General features: G+C 48.9%; 1 long non-coding RNA gene across 4 annotated transcripts in view; it reads right to left on the bottom strand.

The window, feature by feature from the left end:
• Window positions 1-11,660, bottom strand: part of LOC121694512 — a 56,156-nt gene extending 44,496 nt beyond the window's left edge. Inside the window, exons 1-3 of one of the 4 annotated variants that reach the window (XR_006025788.1) lie at window positions 11,405-11,660; window positions 3,732-3,794; window positions 2,522-2,576 (exon numbers count right to left, since the gene is read on the bottom strand). This is a non-coding gene — a long non-coding RNA (uncharacterized LOC121694512). The remainder of the gene's footprint in view (window positions 1-2,521; window positions 2,577-3,731; window positions 3,795-11,404) is intronic. The other 3 variants (XR_006025789.1, XR_006025786.1, XR_006025787.1) reach the window with 3 other exon arrangements.
• Between the last annotated feature and the right edge of the window lie 16,324 nt (window positions 11,661-27,984).

Consider the following 27,984-nt stretch of genomic DNA (forward strand, 5'->3'; position numbering starts at 1 on the left):
CGAGGATTCAGTTTACAGGGCGCCCCTCTCAGCGTAGGGCAGTCTATTGACGGGGTGCAGTGAGAATGCAAACACTCGGCTGTGACCCCACACCTCTCTCACATACATACACACACACACACACAAACACACACACACACACACACACACACACACACACACACACACAAACCTCTGCATTCACACACTCCTGCACGTGCACCCTTGCTGATAATTACCCCTGGAGGCCCCCTGAGACACAACACCCACAAAGGCCTGGCCCCTAACTGCTTTAGACAAGGGCCAGGGCACTCCCAAGGAAGCTGTCTCCCGCCCCCCCATCCCCCCTGCCGCCCGCTTGGCCGGCCCCGGACGCCTCCCCTTGTCTGGCGCTCTCCCGGCATGTGTTTGTTGTCACTGGGCGTTAATGAACTTGATCCTGAGACCGTGGCTGATGTCCGTGGCGCGCTCGCTCCCTCTCATCTCAAGAGCCTCGTCCAAAACCCATGCCCATGTGACCGTGCTACTGTCAATCAGGTCTCACACATTCCATTAACGGCCGACATGAATGAAGCCTCGCCGGTTCTTTTTCTTTTTTTCTATCTCTCCACATCATTATTCACATCAAGACGCATTTCTTTCGAGTCTTTGAACTTGACCTTCACCACTTTCTCGCTCTTGAAAAATCTCTGAAACCATGCAGAATTCGTAGAACCTGTGGCCAAGCCCTCATGAAGAGGATCTAACCACACTCAGAATGTAACAGCATAAAGAAGCAACCAGCAGTTGAGCCAAAAGACATCAAAAGAGGATTCTGAAGAAAAATAGCACTTGGATGTGTAAATGTAATGCCTTTAACACACTTTTAGCGCTTTTGCACAACAGGGAAGGCCACTGTATTCAGTTTTTTCCAGCTACAATCAAATTATTCGACCTTCAATGGTGCATTGCAGATGAGCTGGTGGCTCAAAGTGAGGAGTAGAGGACATCTTTGCGGGTTTCAGAATCCCATCCCAAGGTCACAATCACACGGTCACTCACTGTCCAGCCCCACCCTCGCTATCCCCTTCAACAGCATCCAGCACAAAGCTGCACCCTTGCTCAATGGGTGTGTGTGTGTGTGTGTGTGTGTGTGTGTGTGTGTGTGTGTGTGTGTGTGTGTGTGTGTGTGTGTGTGTGTGTGTGTGTGTGAGAGAGAAAGAGAGAGAGAGAGAGAGAGAGGGAGACAGAGAGAGGGAGAGAGGGAGCGAGGGAGAGGAGAGAGAGAGAGAGAGAGTGTGAGTGGAGGGGGTCAAGGGGGGTTTTCTAAGGACACAGACGGCGCGAGCAAGTTCGCTTCGCACTTTCTCCAACACGCACAATGGTGACGGCTCATTGAGCCCAAATTTGTTGGAGGTTTCCTTTAGAGAGGACACCACAAAGGCTGTGGAGCGGGCTCTTCCTTTTGTGTCCCCACTACAGCAGCGGGGTGATGATGCTGACTGCACCAGGAAGAGGGGGCGGTCGTGGGCGTTGTGTGATGGGGGGGGGGGAGGGGGGGGGGTCCTACTCTGGGGCGAATAGAGTAAAAAACAGATGTCACACGGGGACAGGAAACAGAGGGAGAGAGGAAGAGGGGAAAAAAGAGAAACTTCAGGAGTCCCTAGCTGTGGTTCATTCAGGCCTCCTTCGTGCCTCCCTCTCTCTCTCTTCTCCAGGCATGCCTGCCCTACGAGGGGGAGAGTCTGCATTGCGTGTGCATGCGTGCGTGCATGTGACTGCTTTCCGAGAGCTGGGCTGGGTGTCGTGCGTGTGTGCAGCCAGGCGTGAACGCATGTGTGTGTAGATGAGTGCTCCACTGTGTGTGTGTGTGTGTGTCTACTACGATTCACTCTATCGCCCACACACACAAACACATTCACACACATCCACAGACATAGACCTGGTTTAGGCTCCTCTACTTTAAGGTTAATCAGACAACAGCAGCTTTGTATGATCGTGATTAGAGCCGTGTGTTCCATTTGATAGATTTCCACATGCGTGAGCACTAAGTTAAAGAAACAAGCAGCACCAAACGCCCAACAGCAGTGGAGTCTCTGGGTATAAATAAAGCAGCCATGAATCATTGATGAGGATAGTAGCATGATTTTGATGGTGAGAATAAAACTTTGAGTGGATTTTAACGCTAAATACATAGAGCTCATAGCCTTGGTCATGCAATCCTTAAGCTCTTAACCATTTTTTTCCAAGTTCTCTTTGCCCCAGAAAAAAGACAAATATCAGCATCTGTTACTCAAAGCTTTGCAGTTCTATGTCTATTACTAAATCATATATTATTTTTTTTTATATTCTCTCTTGCATAATCAAAGTACTAAAAACGTCTTAAGGAAACCCTCTCCATTCATTGCTACTGCCTCAGTTAACACTAAGGGTTCCAACACTACAAAGTGCATTACTTGCTGAAATTGCAATCTTTTCCTCATTTTAGTACACTGCCACGCCTTTGTGGAAGGATGCTTTTTAAATTGCCATCTTGCGTTGTGGCTAGCACTCTTCCCCTCACCTTTAAATTGATCACCTCTCGGTCAGACCCCTCTGGACAACACAAGACTACATGGCTATGAGAGAAGAAGAGAAAGAAGGTTAACACCCCCCCTCCCTTACCCACAAACCCCATCTAACTCCATCACATCAGCGCCAGAGAGAGCAGGCCAGCGCTGGCCATTGGGCAGGGGTGGGGGCACAGGGAAAGGGGGGCCCAGCGTCGCCATGGCAATGCTGAGGTTGAAGTCCCACTGGGTGAAGGGGGCTTTAAGTGAGAGAGAGAGAGGGAGAGAAAGCGTGAGAGAGGAGGAGAAAGAGGGAGGGAGAGAGGGAGGGAGTTTGGGGTCCTCTGGAGGCCCTGCACTCGGGGCTTGGCCAGCGTCTCTACCCTGGGCTGGGGTGGGAGTCGGGTGGAGAGGGTGGCACAGGGGAACCAACAGGGGCGATGACCGCCTCTTATTAAATAAATCATGAAACTTGGCGACGGGGGTGGACGGCGGCGAGCCCTGCGATTGGCCGAGCACGGGAGGTGCAAGGGCGCAGGGCAGAGACAGAGAGGAGGTGATCCTCAACTGGCACTAATTGGAAGTGGCGAGGTGATCTGATGAAACGGCGGGGGGACTCTGCTTTGTCACAATGCGTCAGGCCGTCCTGCTCAAGGATGGCTGCCCTCCGAGCGGAGTTAATTAAAACACAGCTTAGCAGTAAACTGCTGCGGATGGAGCCCATTGACCGGACATTGGGGGCCACAAGGGCTTCCCAAGCAGAACAAGAGAGAGAGGGAGAGAGAGAGAAAGAGAGAGAGAGAGAGAGAGAAAGATAGAGAGAGAGAGTGAGATAGAAATACAGAGGAAGGGGTCGGGGGAAAAAAAGACACCACACTTTTATGGTCCTGTGCCATTGAACTCGAGGCCTGGGAAAAAACGTTTAAGTCACAACTCTCACTTCTGAGCATGACAGGGAGGCAAACAGGGGCTGGCAGGCCAGTGGCCAGACACTCAATTTGAGCCCAGTTGATAGAATTTCTTTGGCTTGCCAGGAAACACAGGTCACAACACGGTTGTCTGCACCGAAGACACAAACAAACAAACTAGCAGAGCAGATGGACAGGGCAGAAATGAAGACCCCGGCACCAGCACAACACAAAAACTGGGTGCAATGCTTCAGCAGTCCAGGCAAACAGCTGAACAGACACAGGGCCAAATGGAGAAGACAATGTTGACCCTTACCTTTTTAGAAGTCACTGGACCATCGAGATGCCATTGTCCTCTGTGGAATATCTTTAAGAGTCACTGTTGAAAAGATAGACAACATAATAACCCATTAATGAGTGGATCTTAGATGGTTTCATATTTATGAGGTTATACTAAATTCTGATCCCCAACAACATTCATCCTGATAGGTATACAGTGTGTGTGTGTGTTTGTTCAAGTGCAATGAGTACAGCGTGTGTTTTAATGTCTGTGGATTTCTGACCGATATGGGCAGATGATCAGAAATCACCACCTGTTCTTCAAACTCATATTTCTTAAGGGAAACCTCAGTCTCAGCATCAGCTAATTCCACTGTATTCCACTTCACTGCCAATCCATGCCAAAGGCTAAAGCATAATCACACGCTTGCCCACTTTGTTAATAATTCACAAAGGTGGAGACACGTCAGCTGATGGCTAGAAGTTGGAGTAATTACCCCCCCCCCCCCCAGCACGCCCTAACTTCAGCCCCACCCCAAAACAGCTGACCTGTCATCATAGTTCACAAGAACAGGACAACAACAAGTATTAGGTTTACACCTCCACTGAGCATGCTCAGAATCTAAGACAGTGCTTTCTGACCAATCACAGGCCTCCACCCATCTTTATGGTGCCATATACTCTCCACTTGTCAGGCTGTGATTTACACATAAGCACTAAAAACAGCTTGACACAAACAACACAGAAACACCAACAACCTCAGGCTTTCAGGGCATGCCAGCTCGAATTGTGCGAAGTGAATACGATAAAAAGAAATCAGCAAAAAATAGTAGTCAATAAATGTTTATGTACATTACATTAAAAGGGCAATGCTACTAAAGCAAAACTGCACTGTTAATGGGCCAAAATAAACCTGGGGGAAGTAGGATATGTGTGTAGAGAAAAGGATAGAGTGTGAGGGAACATGTGTGAAGGTGTATTTTGTATGTGTTCTATACCTCCTTTCACTACCTCTTTTCTCTGAGAGGATGAATGAGAGGCCTACATTTGAGGATGCACCGTAAAAATCAACTGAGGTCAGGCAAGGGAGCTGGAGTTGCTCCATGACTAACGGCGTGGGACTGAAGAGGTACGCCATCATGTCCCCCTGACGATGGGAATAATTGTTCCCCACATCCCCCCTTTCCCTTCTCCACGCACCCATCCATGCAGCCCATCCTGCTACCCCCCTCCTGGCTGCATGCTACCCCCCTCCTGGCTGCATGCTACCCCCCTGGGGAGGGCACCACCTCCTGACCTCCTCCACCAGGGGGGTCAAAGGGATTTTAACACAAGGCTCCCACATTCCTCCAAGGTGATAATTGCTGTTGCTCTCGGCGGGGGGCCATCAGGCCTTGGGTAAACAGGCAGGCAGGGAGAAGGCCCCCCGGTTTCCCTCACCCCAACACCCACCTTCTCCTGCCTCCAGCCGCCCCCCCCTAAACGCTCTTCGCATGGCTGCCGCACATGAATTACGGCACCAGGCGTTGGGGGGAAGCCCTCCACGTGTGCCGCCCCCAGCCAGCTCTCTCTCTCTCTCTCTCCCTCTCTCTCTCTCCCCTGGCCCAGGGTTTGTTTAGTCGGCCGAGTGCAGCTGTCGGGACCCAGGCCGCCTCCACCAAGACCCCAGCGATCTCCCCCAGTGGCTGCAGCTAACTGACTGACTAACGGCTGCCACAGAGGAGCCAAAAGCTGCCTGGAGGAGCGCCGAGGATCCTGGGCCGCAGAGTGCTGCTGCCTTAATGACCGCTCTCCATCACCGCCAGCCACCCAGGCTGGTCCAGGGAGGAGGGTCGGCCAGGGTGAGGGGGCTGATGGATGGGCTGTGCCAGTACTGCCCCCCCCCCCCTCCCCTGCTCCCACACGGAGCTGCTGACTCTACGCTGGGTTGCACCTGCCCTGGGAAAGACTTCACCTTTTTGTGGCCAGAAGGAGAGCTGCACAGCGACAGGCTTTCCACTGATATGTCTGTGTACAATGACAGATGACTGCAGCCAAGCCAAAGATCCATCACTGTGCTGATGTGGCAGAAGACTGAGCCCTGCTTAGCAGTAATTGCCAGCACATGGAATCATAGGTGATATCAAACTACAGTAACAATAACAGATGTTCCTGACTCACTTCTGAGAACGAAGGAAAAAACAAACTTTGCCCTGTAGCCAACGCGCCAGCTGTGATTTCACATAATCATTGTCTCGAGATTTTCCCTCGCCCATGGAGAAGCACTTCGGAGCATGTGACAGAAACTTTCCATCGAGCCTCTTCCCCTGCTTCATGCCGCATCTACCTTCCAGCATCATTAGGGCTGCACAATTAATCGAATTTTAATCACGATCACGATTTTGGCTTCCCACGATCAAATTTGCGTGATCGAGCGATATTTCAAATGCGTGCTCTACCCATAGAACCAACCTGCCAACCCATAGAACGCTCCGCTACAAAACAAATCAAGCGCTCCTTAAACCTGTCTGACCATGTGCCTGCATGCAGCCTACCAATGACAGCTGTTCCCTGCACTGTTCAGCCTGATGCACTGTGGACTAGTGACATTATGTTAACTATTAGTAGGCTAGTTAGACTATACAATAAACGACGATCAAAAATTAAATGTGTGGCACAGCAGAAGGCCAAGAGCTTGTCCCTCGAGGCGGATCATCCATTGTTCGAAAATATTTCTGATTTCAGGCAAGTTAACCAAAAATATAAGCAAAGCAGGGCTCTCAACTCATACCGTGAAACACATCACATGACGTAAACCACACATGCCTTTTTTTATCACGTTAACTTTTAGTCCTTGTTTGCTTCCTCCGATAGCCTATAGCCTACTGTAATAAGAGTTGAGCTAACGACGGGATCTGTGAATTTTATTCATGTATTTTATAAGCTACATGTGCAACCTACAATGCATATGCGTTTCAAGACACAGCCTACTCAAAACGAGTGAACAATAATGAAAATGTAGCCTACACGTCAGTGTTTTACATATCAACGAATGACTAAACCAGGGGTGTCCAAACTGCGGCCAGCCATGCACTTTAATCCGGCCCGCCGAGCATTTATTAGTTTATCATAGGCCGCTCGCTATTTTTTTCCAGCGATAGACGACGTTGTGGTTAACTTTAGGCTACTACAAACTGCTTTACACTCTTCTTAGAGAACGTTTACAATGTCAAAACAGCTTGTCACATCGAGATACATAGTATCTCGATTGCAGCAGATCTAACTACGTTATGCTAGTCCATTTAATTGGGGACGCATTTGAGCGTGGGAGAGAGGGCGATGGCAACAGTAGTTCCCACTACTGACCAATTTTAAACTGTGAGAGGGCACAGCCATAGGCACAGCACTAGCCATAGGCTATTTGAGTGGAGCTGGCAAAGAGTCTTAAAATGACAGTGCACCATTTATAAATGAATTAAACAGCATTAAATTAACAGTATTTCTTAAGAAATTATTTTTCTACAACTAAATTATTTTGTCATTTAAATAATACAAAACATTATTATTATTATTATTATTATTTGTGTGTGGCCCGCTGGCCAATTTTCAAAACCCAATGTGGCCCTTCAGTCAAAAAGTTTGGACACCCCTGGACTAAACGATTACAGTAAACTCATGAACAAGAAGCAGAGCTTAAGTGGCTAATGGGGAGCGTTGGGAGGATTCCCGGTGGGCTGTTAACGTTTTCCCAAATATTAACAAAGTAGCACGCACAAAACATTTGTTTGGAAGTTGTTTGGAAGTTTGGAAGTCGCAGTCAAATCTATATTTGCAGTAATTTAGGGGATTAAATGTGAGGGGAAGAATTTGGGTGAGCCAGATAGCAAGTCCAATATGTTTAGGGAAAAAATATTTTTGTCACTAAAATTAATTAATAATCGTGATAAATAATCGTGATCTCAATATTGATCAAAATAATCGTGATTATCATTTTGGCCATAATCGTGCAGCCCTAAGCATCATCATCATCATCATCATCATCTTCCTCCGCTGGGCGCTCAAGAGGGACGCCCGACCGCCCGCCCGCCCGCCCGGCTGCCTGAGAACCAGGTCGCCCCCGCTGGCACTGGTCTCTGGTGTGTGGTGAGCGCCATTACGTTTCGGGGAGGGAAGACATTTTCCTGTCTGCCGCGTGTTTCCTGGCCGGTGCCCACATGTGGTTTCCCCCCGCGCCACACACTGAGGCTCAGGGGGCAGGAGAGGAGCGGGGCGGGGGCGGGGGCGGACGGGGGGTTATAAAAGCCGAGGTGGTGATTAAGGAGCAGGAATAATGGCCTCCACAAAACTCGGAATGCGTTTAACTGCCACAGCAGCCCGGGAATCATTCGAAGAGGGCTGTCCTCCATTAATGTTTTGCCATTATTTGGCTTGTCCTGGGGCCATTTTTGACTTATTAGTCCATCCAAACACAATGGCGATTAGGGCAACTATGTGCTTTATGATGAGTCTAAATGAGAAATAGGCGCGATTGTGGTTGCGAGGAGATCACTGTGAGGAAGTCTGGGGAGGTGCCTGGTATACTGGAAGTGCTCTCCAGACTGGTGCAGGTATTATGTTATAGTCTTGACAGGAGAGGTATGATGGGCTGTCTAATTTGGGTTGTCTCATTTCTTTTTTTTTTGTGCAAGTCGTGCTTCTAAAGCTGAGCCAACCTGACTACTGATTTAACCTTGTTAGAATTTGAGGGCCCCTCCAAATCCAGGATTAAGGAGGACAACAGTCACCGCCACACTCTCTCAATCATACACACACACACACACACACACACACACACACACACACACACACAGGAATGAGGGAGCGAGAGAGAGAGAGAAGAGGGAGAGAGAGAGAGATACTGCGTGCTCAGCACACCCAAACCCCATCAGTTTCCTCATTACGGAGCTTCATGGCTCTTTAGGAGCTTGGTGCTTTATCTGGGATTTTGTATTTTCACAGGCTTGCCTCTTGACATCCAGCGCCCCTCTGCCAGCAATCAGAGTGCTGTGGGGGCCAGATGGGGAGGATGGGAGGGGAGGGGAGTTATGGGGGGGTGTTCAGGAGACTCCATCCTGTGCTGCACCTTGATTTGAGCACGAGCCACCACTGCTCCAGCTAAGCCCCAGTAATTACAGGTCAGAAAATTCCCCTCAGCTCCTGCATCCACTGCTCACAGTGACCTGAGTTAATGGGGGTGGGGTGGGGGGTTCTGGGGGAGGGGAAACTAGGTAGGTAGCCTGTCCCAAGCATTTTATGTGCTTGCTCAGTTGCTGGGAAGTGTGTGTGTGTGTGTGTGTGTGTGTGTGTGTGTGTGTGTGTGTGTGTGTGTCTGTGCGTGCGTTTTGTTGATCTGATAGGAACCGCTAGGGATGAGAGGCATGAACATAGAGAGTGAGTGTGTGAATGTGTTAGAAAATGGAGAGTGAGTGATTATCACTGTTATAATATATATATACTGTACATAAAAAGTGTGTAAAAATAATGTCAAAAGATTTTTACCTGCGTAATGTGTGTGTGAGAGACAGACTCTGTAACTGTGTGTGTATCTAATTGAGAGGTAAGCAAAAAAAGTTAGCCTTCAAAAGTTTCCAATAAATATCCTGCCAGTAATTTTAAACACCTGCCCATAAACCCCAGAGGAATGCTAAACGAAACCAAATTTCAGCGAAGGCCTTCTGTCTGGCTCTCACACCAAGACAGCAGGATTTGTAATGGCCGTAACCAGGATTTGGCTATTCAAGCAGAACAGCCGGAGAAGAATAATGTACACACACACACACACAAAAGCATAAACACACCCTGCTACAACTCACGTCCCAACGATTATGTTTGGAGTAGGCTATATAACTTTATGCAACATAAGACAAACAAAGATTTGCCATTACAAAGGTAAAGGTATGTCAACTAAATAAATTATTTGTTATATAAGCTATGAGTAAACAGGCTAGGCTACTGCTCATTAAATGCAACATAATCTCAGACCTAATAAGCCTTCAGTGGCAGTAGCAATCCCTACAAGCCCTTCATCTTCTAATCTACATAAACATACTGCAGCCTTGTGTACAGCCAAGGGAAGGGGAGGAAAGGGGCTTGAACCTGGGTTAGTGTTTGACCCCCATAACAAGGCGAGGTTGGGGCGGGAACAGAGGGGCTGACCTCGAGGGGTCCCGGAGACTGTGCCACTGCTCCCCAGCTCTGGTTTCCATGCCCTAAACTCCTGACGCCTTCCGCCACTGCACCTGTCAGCCGTCAATAGACCCCCCGCCCTGGTCCTTTCAGCATGCTGAATATACAGCAGCGGCGCTTGCCCCTGCACTCCCTAATTACCCCCGGCCCCAAGAGGCAAAGGGCCTGCACAGTGGCCCCTACCGCGGGGGACTCCCCCCTCGCCACTCTCCCTCTCGTGCTGGTGGTGTTCCGCTCGCCCTGACCTAGGAGCCTGGTCCACACACAGCCAGCCAGGCGGGCAGGCAGGCAGGCAGCTCAGAGGTGCTCAGCTGAAGGCACTGCAGCGTGGCAGGAGAGGGAGTGTGTGCCAGCGAGAGTGAGACAGGGAGATTAACGGCCCCGTCTACACGCAAGCATGAATAATGGAGTCATCACTCCAGACATGCAGGCAACGCAGACTGGGGTTTTACTCACACACACATGCTTGTAATGGAGGGCAGAGGCCGCCGCAGGAGGCTACCGCAGCCTATACATGCATCTCACACACAAGTTAAGGAAGCATGCATACATGGGAAACGAATGCACTGGGGAATGTTTGCATCTTCCTCCAAGGCTCGTTAGGGGGCACTTACTTTTTAACAGGATATAAATATTCTATGAAGATAACATTTTTCGTTTAATTGAAAGTTTGACTAATGACAAACTATAAAGTTGTAACCAATAGCAATGCATATCTAGTAACTGACCAATATAGTGTATTGTAATTATGCAATATGATTTGTCTGAAAACACTTCAATATGCGTGCTGCAAAGTTCCGTGTAGGCTATCCTACACTCAGGCGAAGTTAAAATAAGAGTGAGAAATATATATTCATAATTCATTATCGTAGAAGAAACGTCAAATTGCTGTTACGAAACAACGGGTAGTCCCCCTTACTGTAATCCTCTAATATGAAAGCGAGCAACAACAAAAAGCACGTGACCAACTGCTGATTTAAAAACCATCCTCACGCAGAATCCCCAGACTTCCCCATCCCTCTGTCTGTCCCGCGCAGACAGCGGTGCGTCCACTAGTGAGACACTGCAGTCAGGCACTTGAATAACACAGGTTATTCTACTGTTAGTACATAAACCCGTGGAACAGGAATTAGAACAACAATATTATCGGAACCTTAAGCATTTTACAACAAAATTCGCCACATGTCATTAGAAACACGGTCTCTGATGACGATGTTGTTCTTAGCCGCTTCAAAGAGAATGCACCTGCGAAAACCATGCGAATCGAAGCCAAACTGTTTGTTTCCGATCTCCAAGCAAGCTTTCTTTTAGTCCGACATAGAGATGTAAACCAACTAAAAGCCTCAGGGCAGTGCAATAGACTCAATGTAACTCGTCTGTCGGGCATTCCGTCTGAGTCTGCTACGTAAGAGAGCAGCATACAAGGGGGGTAAGTGTGGCGTCGCAGCTGAACTTGATGTGGATGAAAGTCATGCTCTAGAAGCGCGCAGTCAGCACGCGACTCACTCAAGCTCGCCAGTGCGTGCTCCCAGTCCGAGAGATGTCTCACCGGCATTCGTCAGGCGAAGACACAGACAACCTGTGCTCAGGCATCCCTCCCGAGCCAGGTTCTGGACATCTCAGACAGTCTGTCCTGCGACATATTTTTAGTTTTGACCCGTTGATGTCACTTCCTGTCTATGTCCCAGACGAAATAACACAACTTTTCCATTTAAACAAAACAAATCCAATTTCATATAATTTTCCTGGTCGCTCGTCTGCTCAGGTTCACAAGGTCACGGCGAAAATTAGAATGGCGCCGTGACAAGGAACCTGTCGTCTCGGCTGTTGAGAAAATTTAAAGTGGTATCCTACATCTCTGTTTAACCATCCGGTGAATGTGGTAATGTACACTCAACATATTGAGAGTCTGATTCACTTTAACGTTACGTATCTTTCTCCACCGATTACGCATGAGAGTTTCTAATATGTAGGTGCACATTTAGGCTACAAAATCCGAGTATTACGCAATGAGAGACCGACACGACACCTGCCTCCGCAGATGTCAGTTGTCAAAGCCTTGGTTTTGGTGGATAAACAAACAAAACGTTATAACTGAGAGTTTTGTCTATAATAAATTCAACCACCACTTACAGTGGTTTGGTGAACAGAGATTTAAAGTGTCATCTTACCTGTTGTGATGCATTGTGAGATGGATGCAATGAAAACTTTGTGAATTAACGACATTTGTCTCTGTTTTGATAATGAACTTGGAGATGATGAACATGACATTTAGACATTTTGATTTGGTGTGGCTATTGAAAACTTTCCCAGTTCACAAACGTATGCCTGTCAGATGTTTTGGGTTCACAGTGAAATATTTGTGTGGTTGCCATTGTGTTTGTATTTTGTGTTATCTTCTAGGCACAATTACCCAAAGCTCTGACACAAATCTTGATATTACAGTATTATCTTGATATTACTGTATTATCAATATAATACAGTGACAATTAAGGATCTTCTCACTGCACTCCACTGGCTAAAGCTTTTGGCTGCATAGTCATAGGGGAGGTATTGAGTGAACAATAGTGAGAGGTATGTGGCAAGGCTGATTTGAGATGGAGACCCCCCATGAGGTGGTGTATCCCCTTTCCCCAAGCACAGCTCACCCCTCTTTACCTTTTGAACCCCTGGCCCAGCGGTCCATCTCTGATCTCACAAAGCAGGTCTCCGCTCCCAGGCCTTCCTTCTCTGCCCCCCTCCCCAACCCCCATTTTGATAGATGGCCATCAGCCAGCCGATGCAGCACAATATTTCAATTTCCTGTCCGTGCAGAGGTGCGAGAGGGGAGCTGAAGTATGTGTTGGAGGTTGCTGGGAGTTCAGCAGCACAGCGTGTCGCCGGCCGCCGCTTGCCTCTCCCCACAGCCGAGGCAGAGGCCCTGAGACCCCAAACATTCGGCCTCCGCACATTCCTGCTCTGGCTGAGTGTGTCAGCAGAAACAGCCTCCCGCCGCACCGCTGCAGGCGCACATCTGGAGGACAAACAGGCCGCTCACCACAGGATGGCGTTGATGATGAAACACGGACTAGGGCAGCTGTAAGTGTACCCAAAGTGTGCTGCATCTTTGATTTTTTTTTTTTTTTTTTTTTAAACCACAGTTTTAACCCGACATTATGCGGTCAAACTTACTGTTTTGTCATTTGAACGACAGGGAGTGATTACCTCAAAAAGACTTCTGGAACGTCATGGCATCACCAGGCCTCATTCAAGACCACTGGCAGATGTGGAGGAGACAGTCGTGTACAGTGAGCCCTCTGAACTAACTTTCTGACAAAAATAAATCTGATTTAGAACATATCTTGGGATTCCAGGAGAGTTTTGCTTTATGTCTTAGTTCCAGTCTTTGTTATATTTTTATGCCAACACACATTTGGCAAGCATTATATAGAGGGGATAAAAAAAACGCATATGGATCACATTGACAGTGAAGACTGACGTTATTTGGGTCAGGTGTGTTTATGGCTCATAGTGTTTCAAGAAATGTGATTATGCATACATATCTAATGGCTCAACCTTTAAGACTGTCTTTGTATGAGTGTATCTGAGCTCTGATTGGTGAAAGGGGCAGCACATTTTCACTGTGGAAGGTTGTGATTGGCTCAAGTTCTTTAGGCAGCTTGTGGTAAGCTGTGTTGCCTTGGGGTTGAGAGAGGAAACCATAGACACACAGATCCACTTACACACCCAACACACACATACACATAAATGTAAACATTGACATCCATACATGGATGCCAACACAAGTACATTCAATCATTCACAGAACAAAGACATATAGGACTACCAACCACTCAGCCTGCACCCCAACACCACACACATACATCTGTTACCCATGCTGTAATAGAGAAATCACTTTTCTAGATGAATGGCAGGGGATTCCCTCACAACTGTGGAGATTACGCCAACACATTGGGCTTCCACCACTCTCTCCTGAGCACACAAACAAACACTTGCCGATATAAGTGTACTTTCACAGGCACACACATGTTCAGATGTCCCTGACATAATAGCATAATCCTGTTGAAGCATACACGCAGTACGCTCTCACTTTCATGTCTGGGACACACTGTAGGCTACAGTGTAGGCTCCTTAACACGCCTCCCGTTGGCACCACAGTCAAAATATTGTGATGTGTTGCATATTTCTTCACTAATCTGCCCGCTAAATATAACACGCCACCCGGTAACCCCACAACAACCCCGGTCCCCTCCCCCACCCCGATCTGAGATGACTTTGAATCAGATTCATGTTTATGCACAAGACTAAGCTACCCTGCCAATCCCCTTCCTACAACACACACACACACACACACACACACACACACACACACACACACACACACACACACACACACACACACACACACACACACACATAAACACCGGCACACATACATACACACACATCAATCTTGCAACCCCCCCTTCTGAAGGCCGCTGGTGTAAAAGGCAACTTCAAACTCAATTTCTTTGTGGGAACAAGCAAACATCATCATTCACAGACCAGGTGAGATAATTAGGCCATGCTGGTGGTGGCAAGGGAGAAACAGGTTCACCTGAGGTGGCTGTGTTGCAGGATGCAGTAGGAACATCTGAATAGGCAAGGGCATGTCCCCCACCAGCCTCATCCAAAAGATAACCCCCTCACCCCAAACCACAGATTATCCCCCTTATTCCAGATGTGTTGGAGTGAGATTGCAGGGCTGGTGGTGGGGGTGTGATAGGGGTCTTGGAGGGGTTTCAGTTCTGGGTCGGGCCAGCTGAGTGAGGAAGGCAGTAGGGGGAGAATGAAGACACAGCCTCACCAAAGACTGGGCCCAGGCACCAAAGCAAAAGCAATCAGCCACCAATGCAGGACCCCCCTCCCCTCCCCTCCCCTACTTTTTTGGAGTTGAAGGGATTAATAATGAATTAAGGCATTCTACCAAGCCACCCCACCCCCCTTAAAAAAGATATTCATGCATGCTAATGCATCCATTATTTATAGTGTGTGAGCTGGAGCTGGCCAGGGCCTGCAATGCCCACATGCTACAGGAGAGGGGGGGGCAATGGTGGAGGTTGGGATTCCTGGGCCACAGAGGGAAGCTGCATCAGGCCATTGTGCTCGGCAGCCCCAGGGTTGGGAGTACCGGGGGCTGGCTGGGTCCAGAGGGAAGAGGAGGAGAGGAGAAGGCAGGAGAGAAGTACAGAGATGAGAAGAGAGAGGAGAGGAAAGGAAATGAAAGGGTGGGGGGCTGTCAGGGGGGCCCCGTGCTGTAGCTGCTAGACAGCTTGCGCATCGGGAGCCGTGGCATGTTTGTGTGTTGGGACGGAGTGGTGGGGGAGGGGTGGATTAAACAAATAAATACATGATAAGAAATAATCACGTCGGGGAGGTGGGGCTCAGAGGAGACAAAGAGCCTAAGGGGCAACTGGGGAGCAAAGGGGGGAGTGGTGGGGGGACAGTTAAGTCCACCCCGGATTTACTGTCTGGGCTGTCCCGTGCTGGACTCAGATGGAGTTAGGTCACATCAACTTTTTTGGGGGGCTTTAAGTCATCAGTTGGAGCGTGTTTACTCCCCCCGCAGTTAATCTGCTTTGAGAGAGTTTTAGAGGCATCATCATCAGAGGCTGCTGTCTTTTATGCCGACTCGGCCAAGGCCAGCGGTTCAGGTCAGCGCCCTGTGCCCCCTAATGGTGCGGTGACAAGGACTCTCGTCGCCAAGACAAACTTCCCCAAGCGCTTGTTTGTGTGCTGGTATTGAATTCATTAGGCTAATCTGCTAACTCGTATATGCAAAGAAACACAATCACTTTGATATCCATACAATTATCATGGCAGCTAGAAACACACACGGCTGACACCTATGATTGTGAAAGCCCAGGGCCGTGTCCATAGGAGGGGGTGCTGGTGTGTGCATGTGGCTTTAATGTCTCTGCACCTTTGTTGGTGCATTTTGGCAAATGGCAGCCGACTGGCTGGAGATGTGACGTTGTGGGCAGAGGGGACCTGTGAAGCCGGCACCTCGCACGTGACGGCGACATACCGGGCCTCCAGTGGAGTCGAGCTGAGTCGACGCTGATAAGATAAGGTTGTCCTCTGAGCCGACAGCCCCCCCTGCCCCCTCCCCCCCTTTACCCCCAGCCCCATATTCGCATAGATATGACGAGATCAGGGGCTCACCTGGAGAGAGGAGAGGGCCGGTCTGCGCTGCCGCCACTGATCTCCCCACACACTGACAAGACCACGGGTGTCAGCAGCCATCTGACTTATCAGAGCCAAAGGAGAAGGGGCCAGACGCCTGTCTCTGATGCAGCGGCAGTGGTGTCACCATGGAAAGCTCCAGAACATTTCCACCTCCCGGATGATTGATCTCCAAATGGTGGAAAAGGACACATACCAAAAAAGATATATGGAGATACTCCCCCTACCATCCCCAAAATTGATTTGGGCCAGATAAAGAGCTTTCAGCAGAAATCATTCACTGCACATGTCAGTGTGACAAACATCTGGGCTTTTACCAATTTATGGCTTAGAGGAAATATGTTCTTTTTAAAGATTAATCTGTACATGCGAGGAACTGAGAGAAAAATGAACAGAATTTAAGCTTTACATAGATATAGACTTCATGTTTGTGCAATGTAATGGTAAAATGTGTAAAAGCATATGGTATTGAATATTTCATGGGCATGCAAATATCGATTTTTAAATATTGAACAAATGTGCAGTGTGGGATTTTGTAACTCTGACTCACAGTACTTTGTGTCAGCAAATCACAACCGATTAGCTGACAGAAAGATACATGGAATCTCACAGTTGAACGTTATGCTTGGCATTGGTGAGGAGGAAAACATCAGGCTTTTGTTTGTGAACCTTGGAAGTCTTTATTTTTCTAGGAAAAGAAGGCGATATTGACTTTCAAATAGATTGCTCAATAGGTAATCTGAGGAAAAGCTAGCGGACGGGTTCTAATTTAGTGTACTTTAACAATATGGCTCTTTTCAATTACCTCTGGAGGCTAGACCTCCCAAGAGGAGATCTGCGTTGTGCAAACATTGCAACCTTTCTTCCTGCGGCAAGCACAAGGTGATCCACTCTCACACTTTTTACATCCCCATTTCGCCACGTTAAGGAAAATCCATAAACTTTGGAATGATGTCAAAACAACATGTTGAGGTTTTGACAGATTGAATTTTCCACTGTTCAAAGTGAAAAGGGGCCACAACAGGCACCCTCCCCCCATGTGCTTTTATGACAAATACAACAGCATCCTAATTGTGTGGACGCGACCACCACTGTAAACGCCACCTTGTTAACTCCACCTTGTTAATGCCCATGACGTGCCAAGAAATGCTGCGATGGCATTCTCTAATCCGTTCCTCCTTTGTCCAGGTTCTGCTGATAGGCTCCGTTTTAGAACAAATATAAAATACAAACCAGGGCTCAAGTGTTTAAGCCCACCAACCTCACACGCCACCAACAACCACAAACCCCCAACTACTCCAGAGCTGGAGACGTCTACCCCACACGTCCATCATCAGAAACAGATAAAGTTGTCAAGTTACACATATGATATTCTGGTCCGAGGTGGCGCATGTGAGATGTGCCAAAATGGGACAACTGCTCAGCTGGTGTGGGGAGTGTGTTAACAATGTTTAAACAGTTTTCTGTGCACCCCCTGGTGCCATGAGGGATCTATGTATTTTTCGAGACTCGCTGACTCTGCATTTATTCAATAGTGTTTTAAGTTGCATTCGTTTCATGTTTCTGAAGACTGCCTGCTTTTTCTGGGGCAGGCTTTAATTGGGTTGGATTTCATATTCACATAATTTTTGGGGAAATTTGTTCATATGAAAGGAACAGGGAGAAGTTAAACACCGACAAATGGTTTCTCGCTGAGGTCCAGTGTTTTGTGTTACAGAGCTTGGCTCCTTAGCCAGTCCTCAGATGACTGACCCCGATCCGTTTCACGTACGCACGCCACACACATTGACGTCTCGGGCCTGCTGGAGTTCAGTGGGCATGTAAGGCTGGCAGGCCGGCCGGGGTCAGGGGCACCAGGCCTCGCTCAGCGGCGGCGGACCGCAGCAGCCCTGTCGCCGACCTGCCCCGGGGTGCCCGGGACCCGGGCTTTGAGTCCTCCTGGCCACGGTGAACTGTCAACCTCTTCCCCCGAGAGGGGGCTTCATTAGGTTTCAAAGGCTTCCTGGTGTTGTGTTACTGCCAAAATACTGGCCAGGAGTGAGCACTGACGGAGAGCCGGGCGGCCCGGGCTGGTTGAGCGAGCCCACCAACACCAACCTCCCCACTGAGCGTCACGAGGAACCCATTTAGGCCGCCGTTTGAACAGACCCACCTCTGTCCGAGACAGGTGTGATTTTCATTACATAATCACTCAGGCTGGGAGGGAAAAGCACCCCGATGCTCTGCCATCCCTGATCTCACTTCAAAGCAGCGATGGGGGGGGGGGGGGGGTGCTACCTCTCTGGCCCACACAGATTTTGGCCCAGACCTGTCAATCACAGGGGAACGAAAACACAACAACAAGCAACCAACCATGGCACACTTCATCATGAAGGACTCCATCAGGCCCAGGCAGAATATATGACCCTGTTGTGACCTACACTGGGGCAGAGAATAGCAGGAGATTCACCCCGTGGATCCATCTCTGTCCTCCATCCCATTGTCTTCCACCAGACCTCCAACTAGACCTTCTGCCACTTGAAAGTCTTCCTCAAATACAAAACCATGCAGGCATGTGAGTGGGCACAAATGAATGGGCCACATCAATTATCATAGCACTGCTGCCGTCGTTAGCATGTGAATGGTGGACTGAACCCCCCCCCCTCCCCACTCTTCGTATGCATAATTCTGCTGAGTCATTGTGATGGCCACTCGGCCGGCCACTGACAGGAAACCGCAGGCGCACGGCGATTCTATTGTCATGGGCACATTCATCTGCATGCAGGCCATTAGGGGATATTTGCACTTCCTGTGTCTTGCAGCTCAGGTCAGGGGTTTTGACATGCAGCAAAGGGGCCAGCTCCAGCAGCTCTTGTGGTGCAGATGGGATGGAGGGGCTGGGATCCTGCCAGCGCCCCGCTGATGGATGTGGGGGACGGGGTGTTTGTAGTGTGTGGTTGGGGCATGGAGGTCCACTCAGTGGTGGATGGGAGAGGGTGGCGCAGGTTGTGGTGGGGGGGAGGGGGTCGTGTGTAGGAGGGTGGTTCCGAGAGCATCCTCCTCCTCAGGCTCCTTTGTGGCCGGGGATGTCGGAGGGAGTGTCCCGGGTGTCACAAGGTCTGGCGGCACAGCGCGGCACAGCACAGCACTGTTGTGTGGAGAGGGGGGGGGGGGGGGGGGGAGATGCAGATGGATGGGAGAAGTGTGCCGGCTGCCAGCCGAGCACCTGAGACTGAGCCGGTGAGACGCTGATAAACACAAACCTCTGTGCGTCACGAGCAGGCAGCCTGTTGCATTATGCATCAGCCTTGTCCAGCTGAGCAGGCGCTCGGGAGTCGAACGCTCAGACAGAGAGAGAGAGAGAGAGAGAGAGAGAGAGAGAGAGAGAGAGAGGGGGAGAGAGAGAGAGAGAGGGAGGGAGTGAGAGAGAGAGAGAGAGAGAGAGAGAGAGAGATTGACTGACGGGAGAGCGTCATTGAAGTGTGTGCAGAAAGTGGGCCACCTCCAGGGCCTGAACACATGAGAATCAGCCTGTGCTAGGGAGCGCACCTGAAGCCAGCTTTATGGAGTAGGCTCTGGCTGTGAATACAAAGGTACTCACAAGAGCCAGGGGAAGCGAATCATGAACACCATATGAATGTCAGTGCTTGGAAAGGGCTAGCTGAATTGTGTCCGAACAACTGTGTGTGATGTGTGTGTTTGTTTCTTGTCAGCAGAGAAAGTAAGCAGTATGGGTTGTGGGTTATGCCTAACTGTTTGACTGCCAAACATGTCTTTGGCTCAGTTGCACAGAGTGAGGAACTGGTGGGACCCCCTCCCATCGAGAACCTTGTCATTACTGTCTCTCCCCCTCAGATCAATGTGCCTTGATAGTCTGAGAGAGAAACACGCACATTGCACCAGTGTGTGTGTGTGTGTGTGTGTGTGTGTGTGTGTGTGTGTGTGTGTGTGTGTGTGTGTGTGTGTGTGTGTGTGTGTGTTCAGTATTCATGGATGTGTGCACACATACACACATGCATGTGTGTCCATGCATGTGCACAAGGGAAATTTAGATGATTTTATGCCTTGCTAAAAGAAAAAGTGCCTGAAAGCTCAGAAACATTGCATACACATGAATCTCACACACACACACACACACACACACACACACACACACACACACACACACACACACACACACACATATGTATACACATACATACACATTCACATGCACATACAAAAAATCTGTAAGCTCCAACACTCCACGGCACACACAACCCTCATTCAGACCCCCCAAGCCCACATGGGAGCTGACCCTCAACATATCAGGCACACGCCATCCTGCATAAACACGGCTCACACACACGAGGCCTGTCAATCCCCGTCTCCAGCACCTGTAACCTATAGGCTTGTTGCTGCCCTCTTCTCTCTCTCCTCTCCGCCCACACCACTCCACTCCGCAGAGCTGGAATGCTGACAGGCGGCGATCGAAATCTTGATTTAATTAAGGGCCAGTTAAAGGACCCGGTGGCAGAGCTGGTTTTCACCAGGCCTGGCGTGCTGCCCGCGGAGTTTGGTAGGCTGGGGAGGGAGTGTGTGTGTGTGTGTGTGTGTGTGTGTGTGTGTGTGTGTGTGTGACTGGGTGGGTGGCTGAGGAGTGGTAGTGTGGGGTTGGGGGGGGGTTACCTGTAAGTTCAGCTCCTACTGTGAGTCATTTGGACTGGACTTCTCCCAACATGTTCATTAGGGTGGCATTTTTGGTGGCAAACAGGTGGGGAGGGCAAGGCCCAGTGTGCCACTAACCAGTCCTGATTGGGCCCAGCATAAATGGCCATCTGTTTCAGTGTGAGAGAGACGGGAGAGAGAGAGAGAGGGATGCAGAGAGCAGGAGAGAGCGAAAGAGTGAGATGAAGGGAAGACTCTTTTTCTCCATAGCCCTCTCTCTTTCCTCTTCTTTCTTTTCAGTTTCTTTTCCATTGTTGACAGCTTGTCCACAGCTGAGCTTATTTTCCAATAACAAGTGTACCCAAGTGTTTGTAATACTTACGGTTATGATTTGTATTATTTGTAGACAAAATAAAAATATCATTATTTCCATAAAAACATATTATCTTCATTAAATAATAGTCGTTTAAAATCTCCACCCCTGCTATAATCTTCAAGACCAGCCATTTAATATTTTTGTTTTTCAAATACTTTTCATAGTTTCCATGGGACTGAAGTAGAGGTACGCTGACTCAAAAAGCGCACACACTCTCTCTCTCACACACACACACACACACAGACACACACACACACACACACACACACACACATACACACACACACACACACACACACACACACACACACACACACACACACACACACACAATGACATACACACACACACACTCTCACACACACACACACACACACACACACACACACACACACACAAATGTACACATCCCCTCCTATTTTCCGGCGCACCCATTCTCTATTGGTCGATGGCCCTTCAAAACACGCGGCTGGCCAAATTTAATCTCTTTCTCACTCATTCAGTCTCTTTCTGTCTCTGGCTCCCGCTCCTCTTTTCTCTTTTCTCTTTCTCTGTCACACTGGGCTCTTTGAGGCCAAAGAAAGGAGAGGAGAAGGAGGGCCGCGAACTGGCGGCGCCGCCGTTTTGAAGTGTCTTTATCGGGCCTGGCAGCGTCGTCCTGCGTGTCCAAGCCTCGCCTGGCTTTTCATCCCTTTGTGCCGTCAAAGGTGTGTCCAATGCAGTCAGGCTTTGTTAGGAGAGCAGTGGGGAGGGAGGGACGACACATCGCATTCTGTCCTCTGTCTCTGCTGAGGGTGGTGGGATTTGTGTGTATGTGTTTTGTGTGTGTGTGTGTGTGTGCGTGTGTGTGTGTGTGTGTGTGTGTGTGTGTGTGTGTGCGTGTGTGCGTGTGTGTGTGTGTGTTTGATGGGGGGTGTATTGGGATTTAAGAGATTGTTAGGGGGGTGTGGGGTGCTCAGGGCGATGTGGGGAGGAGAGGGGGGTGGGAGTTGTGGTATGAAAAAACCAACTCATGGAGACAGAGAGGGTCAGGGTTCTTCAAAGCCCAGATGCACACAAAAAGCTTCCCGAGCGTTATTTCATGCCGAGATGGGGGATCACAAGCGAGCCGTCAGCCCCACCTATATTTGCTGCTCCATCATGAAAGCGCCGAAGACAAAATGGAAGTGAGGCAAAATGGGAAGTTTGTCCCATCAAAGCCCCTACATGTGTTAAATACATTTATGTTCTGTAATGACTATACGTTCTGTAATGGCTATATGTTCTGTAATGACTATATGTTCTGTAATGACTATATTTTCTGTAATGGCTATACGTTCTGTAATGGCTATATGTTCTGTAATGACTATATGTTCTATAATGGCTATATGTTATGTAATGGCTATACTGTATGTTCTGCAATGGCTTTATGTTCTGCAATGACTATATGTTCTGCAATGACTATATGTTCTGCAATGACTATATGTTCTATGATGACTATATGTTCTGTAATGACTTTATGTTCTGTAATGGTTATATGTTCTGTAATGACTATATGTTCTGTAATGGTTATATGTTCTGTAATGGCTATATGTTCTGTAATGACTATATATTCTGTATTGACTATATGTTCTATCCTCATATGCCCTCTGTTCACCATTCTTCCCCACATCTAAAATTGCTCCTCTAAAAGACTGTAAATTTCACAAGGCAATAACATGTCTGGAAGCTCACAGAGACCAAGGTGGTTAAGGCCTACGTGGGAAACTCAAACTGGTTGAGGCCTACATGGAAAACTCAATGGGAATTATTCATTTTTCCACAAATCTTTTTGGATCAGGGATGATTCTTTCTAAACTGTGTCAAACTAATCAGCCATCATTTGAAGGCCTTGTTCAAGACATACCCTCGCTTTTCCTAAAAGTTCAAATGAACCATTGTTTGTTTATCCAAAGTTTAGTTTGTTTGTTTTTTTGCCACCCTGGGCCGTTTGGAGCGCTGACGTTGATGTGCCACCCTGGCCTCCCGCTGTGGTGCGGCATGTGGTGCGGGCATGGGGAGGATGGTTCCTGGGCAGACGCTAATAGACTAAAAGGGGCAGGTAACCAGCGCACCACTGCCTTGTTCATGTGCTCAGGGTGTAATTGGAGGTGACTGGCCATTCGGTTGCGAAAGACAGAGGAGGATCCAGGAAGCTCTTGGATGGAACCTCCCCCCTCGAGTTGGTTACCTGGCGTTCCTGCTCCCGCGGTTTTGCCAGGACGATTCCGGGCGCCTCGCACCTTGCCGGAGACTTGGAACGCCTCCATGCCACGTGTCACGGTGGGTGGCCCCCCCCCCCCCCCCCACGCGTCTCGAACGAGGGCACAGCAGACAGCTGGCAGGAGTCAGAGTGAATCGCGTCAGGCTTGGGCGTCAGCTCCGCAGGGCGGGCAGGGAGGCGCCTCGCCTCGGTGACTCCTGACGGACCCCCAGCCCCAATCCCGGCAGTCAGCCCAACATGCCGAGTGACAAACCCACGAGGGCACCAGTTTATCTATGCAAAATGGTGCCGCCGACTCAGTGTGGCGGCGCGGTCGACGCCACGGGTGTCCTGTCAAGAGCAAGGTTGGAGGACAAACAGCCCTCCGCCGGCTGCATTGGAGTTAGCAGCGCGTCACGAACATCAATGCTATCTCAAGGTTCTCAATAACGGCCTCTCTAGGTAGGCTGGATTACCTTGTCTCCTCGCTGGAGTGAAATCCCAGCCCTGATAAAAGTGGAAATGAAGGATCTGTTGTATATCCAAGTGATATTAAATGGCACCTGGCAGAAAGGGGGAGGCCCGGCTCTCCTCTGCATATCAATGACTGAGGCTCCGCTATGAAACAGAATTATTCATTTTTACTCTATTGCGCCACGAGCCCAGAGAAGCTTTTGTCACTCTCAGAGGCTGTGCCTCCAAGTTCGGCGCACTTCAGTTCGGTCACACACAAAATGGCTGCCCTAAAAAGCAAGGGGGCAGCACCGGGGTCGGGAGTGGGTGATGCTAAACAGGGCTGACGGGGACAAACTGCAGTGAGCTTTGCACAGCCACGAAACACACTGTTGCTACAGCAGGCAGATACAGATGGTCGACTTTTTTTTCTTTCCAGGAGAAAAGTGCCACAGAAGAAAAATGTTCCAGCTTTGATGTTGGGTAGCAAGCAGGCCTGAATGATTTATGCCCGCGCTGCTAAAGTTCTCCATGTTCTCCAGCAGGAGGCAGTGGGCCATTGGTTGAGGGGCCGTGCTGTATGTGTGGACTTGTGGTCCAGCCCTGCTGTGCACTGTCTGTGCATCGTTCAGACCACTAACACTCGTATTTGTAGCAGAGTGGTCAGCCAGAAAATGTCAACAAGGTCGCTGTCCCCAGAGACACAAACTTCTGGGAACCATCCCCAATGTCCACCCAAGCTGCGGTCCTCGGACACGGCTCGGACACAGTGTTCAGGGTGGGGGAGCCCCTCGGCTGAGGCCAGAGTGTGAGTGGTTTCTGACCCGTCGGTCCCTCTCTCGGGTGCACAGAGGGGGAGCAGCACAGAGGAGGATCTGCCTAGTTCTTCACTCAGAGCACAAGAGCCAAAGATGCGTTTTCCACAGTCTAGCACTCAGTCTAACAAATTCCACAGTCTAACAAACCCCATGAGAGACAATTAGTTGTAACCCAGTGGCCCTGCTACTAGGATGCTTATGTATCAGCAACACACACACACACACACACACACACACACACACATACACATATACACACATACACACACATACACACACACACACAAACATACAGAATAATAACATCTTACACACACACACACACACACACATACACTTACACACATATACACACACATACACACAAACATAAAGAATAATAACATCTTACACACACACGCGCGCACACACACGCACATACACTGCACATACACATACACACACACACAAACATACAGAATAACAACATCTTACACACACACACATATACACACAACCACACATACACACACACACATACACACACACACAAGCACATACAAATTCTTACACATATGCACACACATACATTCACATACGCATTACCTTAAGGACACACACATGCGCACACACACTCAGAAAGAGAGAGATTGATTTTTCAGCAGAATTTTAGTCATACCTTCTCATTCCTACATCTCAGCCTCTGGCACTTTCACTGAATGCAAACCATGGCAGAACGGCTCTCTCCTCTCCACTAGAAATGTACAGCTTGTATTCAAATGTGCAACAACAGACGGAAATATATATTGGTCTCTTATGGCTTTATTATTCTCTCGCTGTTTCTTTTTATTGTAGTCACTGACACTGAGCTATTCTATCCTCCAGCAGCAGCTGGCTCAACAGATCTCCCTCTGCATCCGTACAGATCAGGATCTCTGGTTCTGGTTAGAACCTCTTTCTGGATTCCCCATTGTAGAACTTTCGGGTTCTACCTGACATCATTCTCGTAGACTGTTGCTGTGTACCTGCGTCTGTATCTGTGCCGAGGACTGGCGCGATAGAATCGCACCTCTTTTGTGGCTGAAGAAGCTTTTCACTAATAACCTTACTGAAGTGCTGCAGGAGCACGGGCCTTCGCCTCAGGTCGCTGCAAGCACAAGGTTAAGAAGAAAGGACTTCAAAGCACCGCTTAAACCCACTTTGCTCGTTCGACAGGGTGAAAGGAGTGGAGAAAGAGAGCAAGAAAAAACACCAATAGGAATGTAATCTAAATACATAAACGGGCGAGCATTAAGACGTTTTAGAGCGGGATAAGGCGGTTAAACATATGCATACAAAATATGTTGGGGCTGCAGCCTCCTGCTGGGGAAAGGCCCGACAAAGCCTCTCTAACAGGAATACCTCTGGGATCGCTAATGATTAATTAGCTTGTGTCATTAAGTGAGGCAAATGTCACCCTAGCTTCCTGGGGAAGCTGTCACACCATGTATTCACTAAAACTCCCTATAGGGCCAGAGGCCACCAGGACCCGGTTTCAAAGCAAACCCTGACATCTGGTGGCCAGAGTCGAAACTGCAGAGCAAAAATAAAATTGGCCCATCATTGCCCAAATGAATATTACTCCATGTAACATACAAATTAAAATACATCAATAATCTCAGTTCAACAGTAGCATACATTGCCCCATATATTTATGCAGTAAATAGGTAAAATCAGGCTTGCAAACTGGACCAACCAGATTTACAAAATGCAGATGTGGTTTGTGGCTATGACCTTTGCCCTTATGGCCCCATCTGTATTGTCATGGTTGAGACACGGTAACTTTCAACCTAAGTCCACATATAGGATAATACTCGGAACATGACCGGATTAAATACATTTATTTAAATAAAATAAGAATCTGTTACAAATGTTAAAAATCATTGCACAGCACAAAAGCAATTGTTCCTACCTATGCATCAGACTGTGTGCTGGAGAAAAGTTCCCAGTGACTCCACAGTGCACCCCAGCAGACCAGACCCTGGCTTGATGCTGACTTCCTCTCTGAAGTCTGCAGCACTTGGCCTCATGAATACGCCTCCACCAGAGCAAAGCCACAACTCCTTTCAGTGGCTAGAAGTGACTCTTTTCTTCAGTCCCTCTCTCTCTCTCTCTCTCTCTCTCCCTCTCTCTCCCTCTCTCTCTCTGGCTCTGCTGACCTCTCTGAGTTGGGCTGAGAGTCTCATAATGAGAGCGGCGACGGCTCCTCTATCTGGCCGGATTTCTCGCTGCTCGCTGCTCCACTCAGGAGGAAGGTGAAGAAGAGGAGGAGGAGGAGGAGGGAGACGAGGATGCTGCTGCTGACAGAGGGACAGACAGAGACAGCCGCTCCTATCTGAGCCTCCCCCCGGCCACACTGAAAAGACATAGTTAGCACACAGCTAATCGCCGCCAGTTTCACACACACACACACACACACACACACACACACATATACGTCTCTCTCACACATATATACACACACGTCTCTCACACACACACACAGACACACACACACACACGCACACACACGCATACAATGGCACACCTGTCAGAGGGTTTTCCACTGAGTAAGCAAGAGTAAAGAAGCCGGGCCCTCCTCAGGCTCCTCACCGTGAGGCTCTGTGTGCGTCCGGTCTGAAAGCCCAGTCCATTCAGACGCCACGCTTTCTCAGCTATAACCCCGAGATAATGGCAGGAGCCGTGTGAATACATACTTCCCCTTCGCCTCTTATCTTCTCTTTCTCTCTCTCACTCTTTCTCTCCCTCTTTCTTTCTCGCTCTCGTGTTTTCGTGCTGTCAGCTTTACTTCCCTTTACATCACTTCTTACTTGTATTGGTCCCCTTTACCAAAATAGACACAGGCACAAACATGTTTACAAAGACCTTACAAACCCATGTGCACATGCATACACACACTGTCTCTTTCATATGCACAATCACACACACACACACACACACACACACACACACACACACACACACACATGCACATCCAACTGTGAGTCTGCTATGGTCTGTGACTGGTCTTTGTGTCTGGGGTTTCTTTTCTTCGCACTCGCTCTGCGTGCGGCGCGGCGGTGTCCGGCCATCCACACAGACCCCCAGGACGCCGGTGCTGGACCGCTGGGGTCTTCCTTTGATGGAGTTCCTCAGCCTCGGTGGCACAAAGCAGACCTGGCCCCCGGTCACTGGGGATGGGAGCCGAGCGAGAGGGCAGCTCAGCCCAGGCTGACTTCACATCTGATGGGCCAACAGATGTCACTTTGGTAGCACACGAATGAAATGCACTCAGACACTTGTCGTTTGTGAAAACTATAATATATAACATATTTCAGGTACATTGTGCCATTGTATGTTTGTGCGTGTG

This window comes from Alosa sapidissima, chromosome 20 (genome assembly GCF_018492685.1).
Source record: "Alosa sapidissima isolate fAloSap1 chromosome 20, fAloSap1.pri, whole genome shotgun sequence".
NCBI lineage: Eukaryota > Metazoa > Chordata > Actinopteri > Clupeiformes > Clupeidae > Alosa > Alosa sapidissima.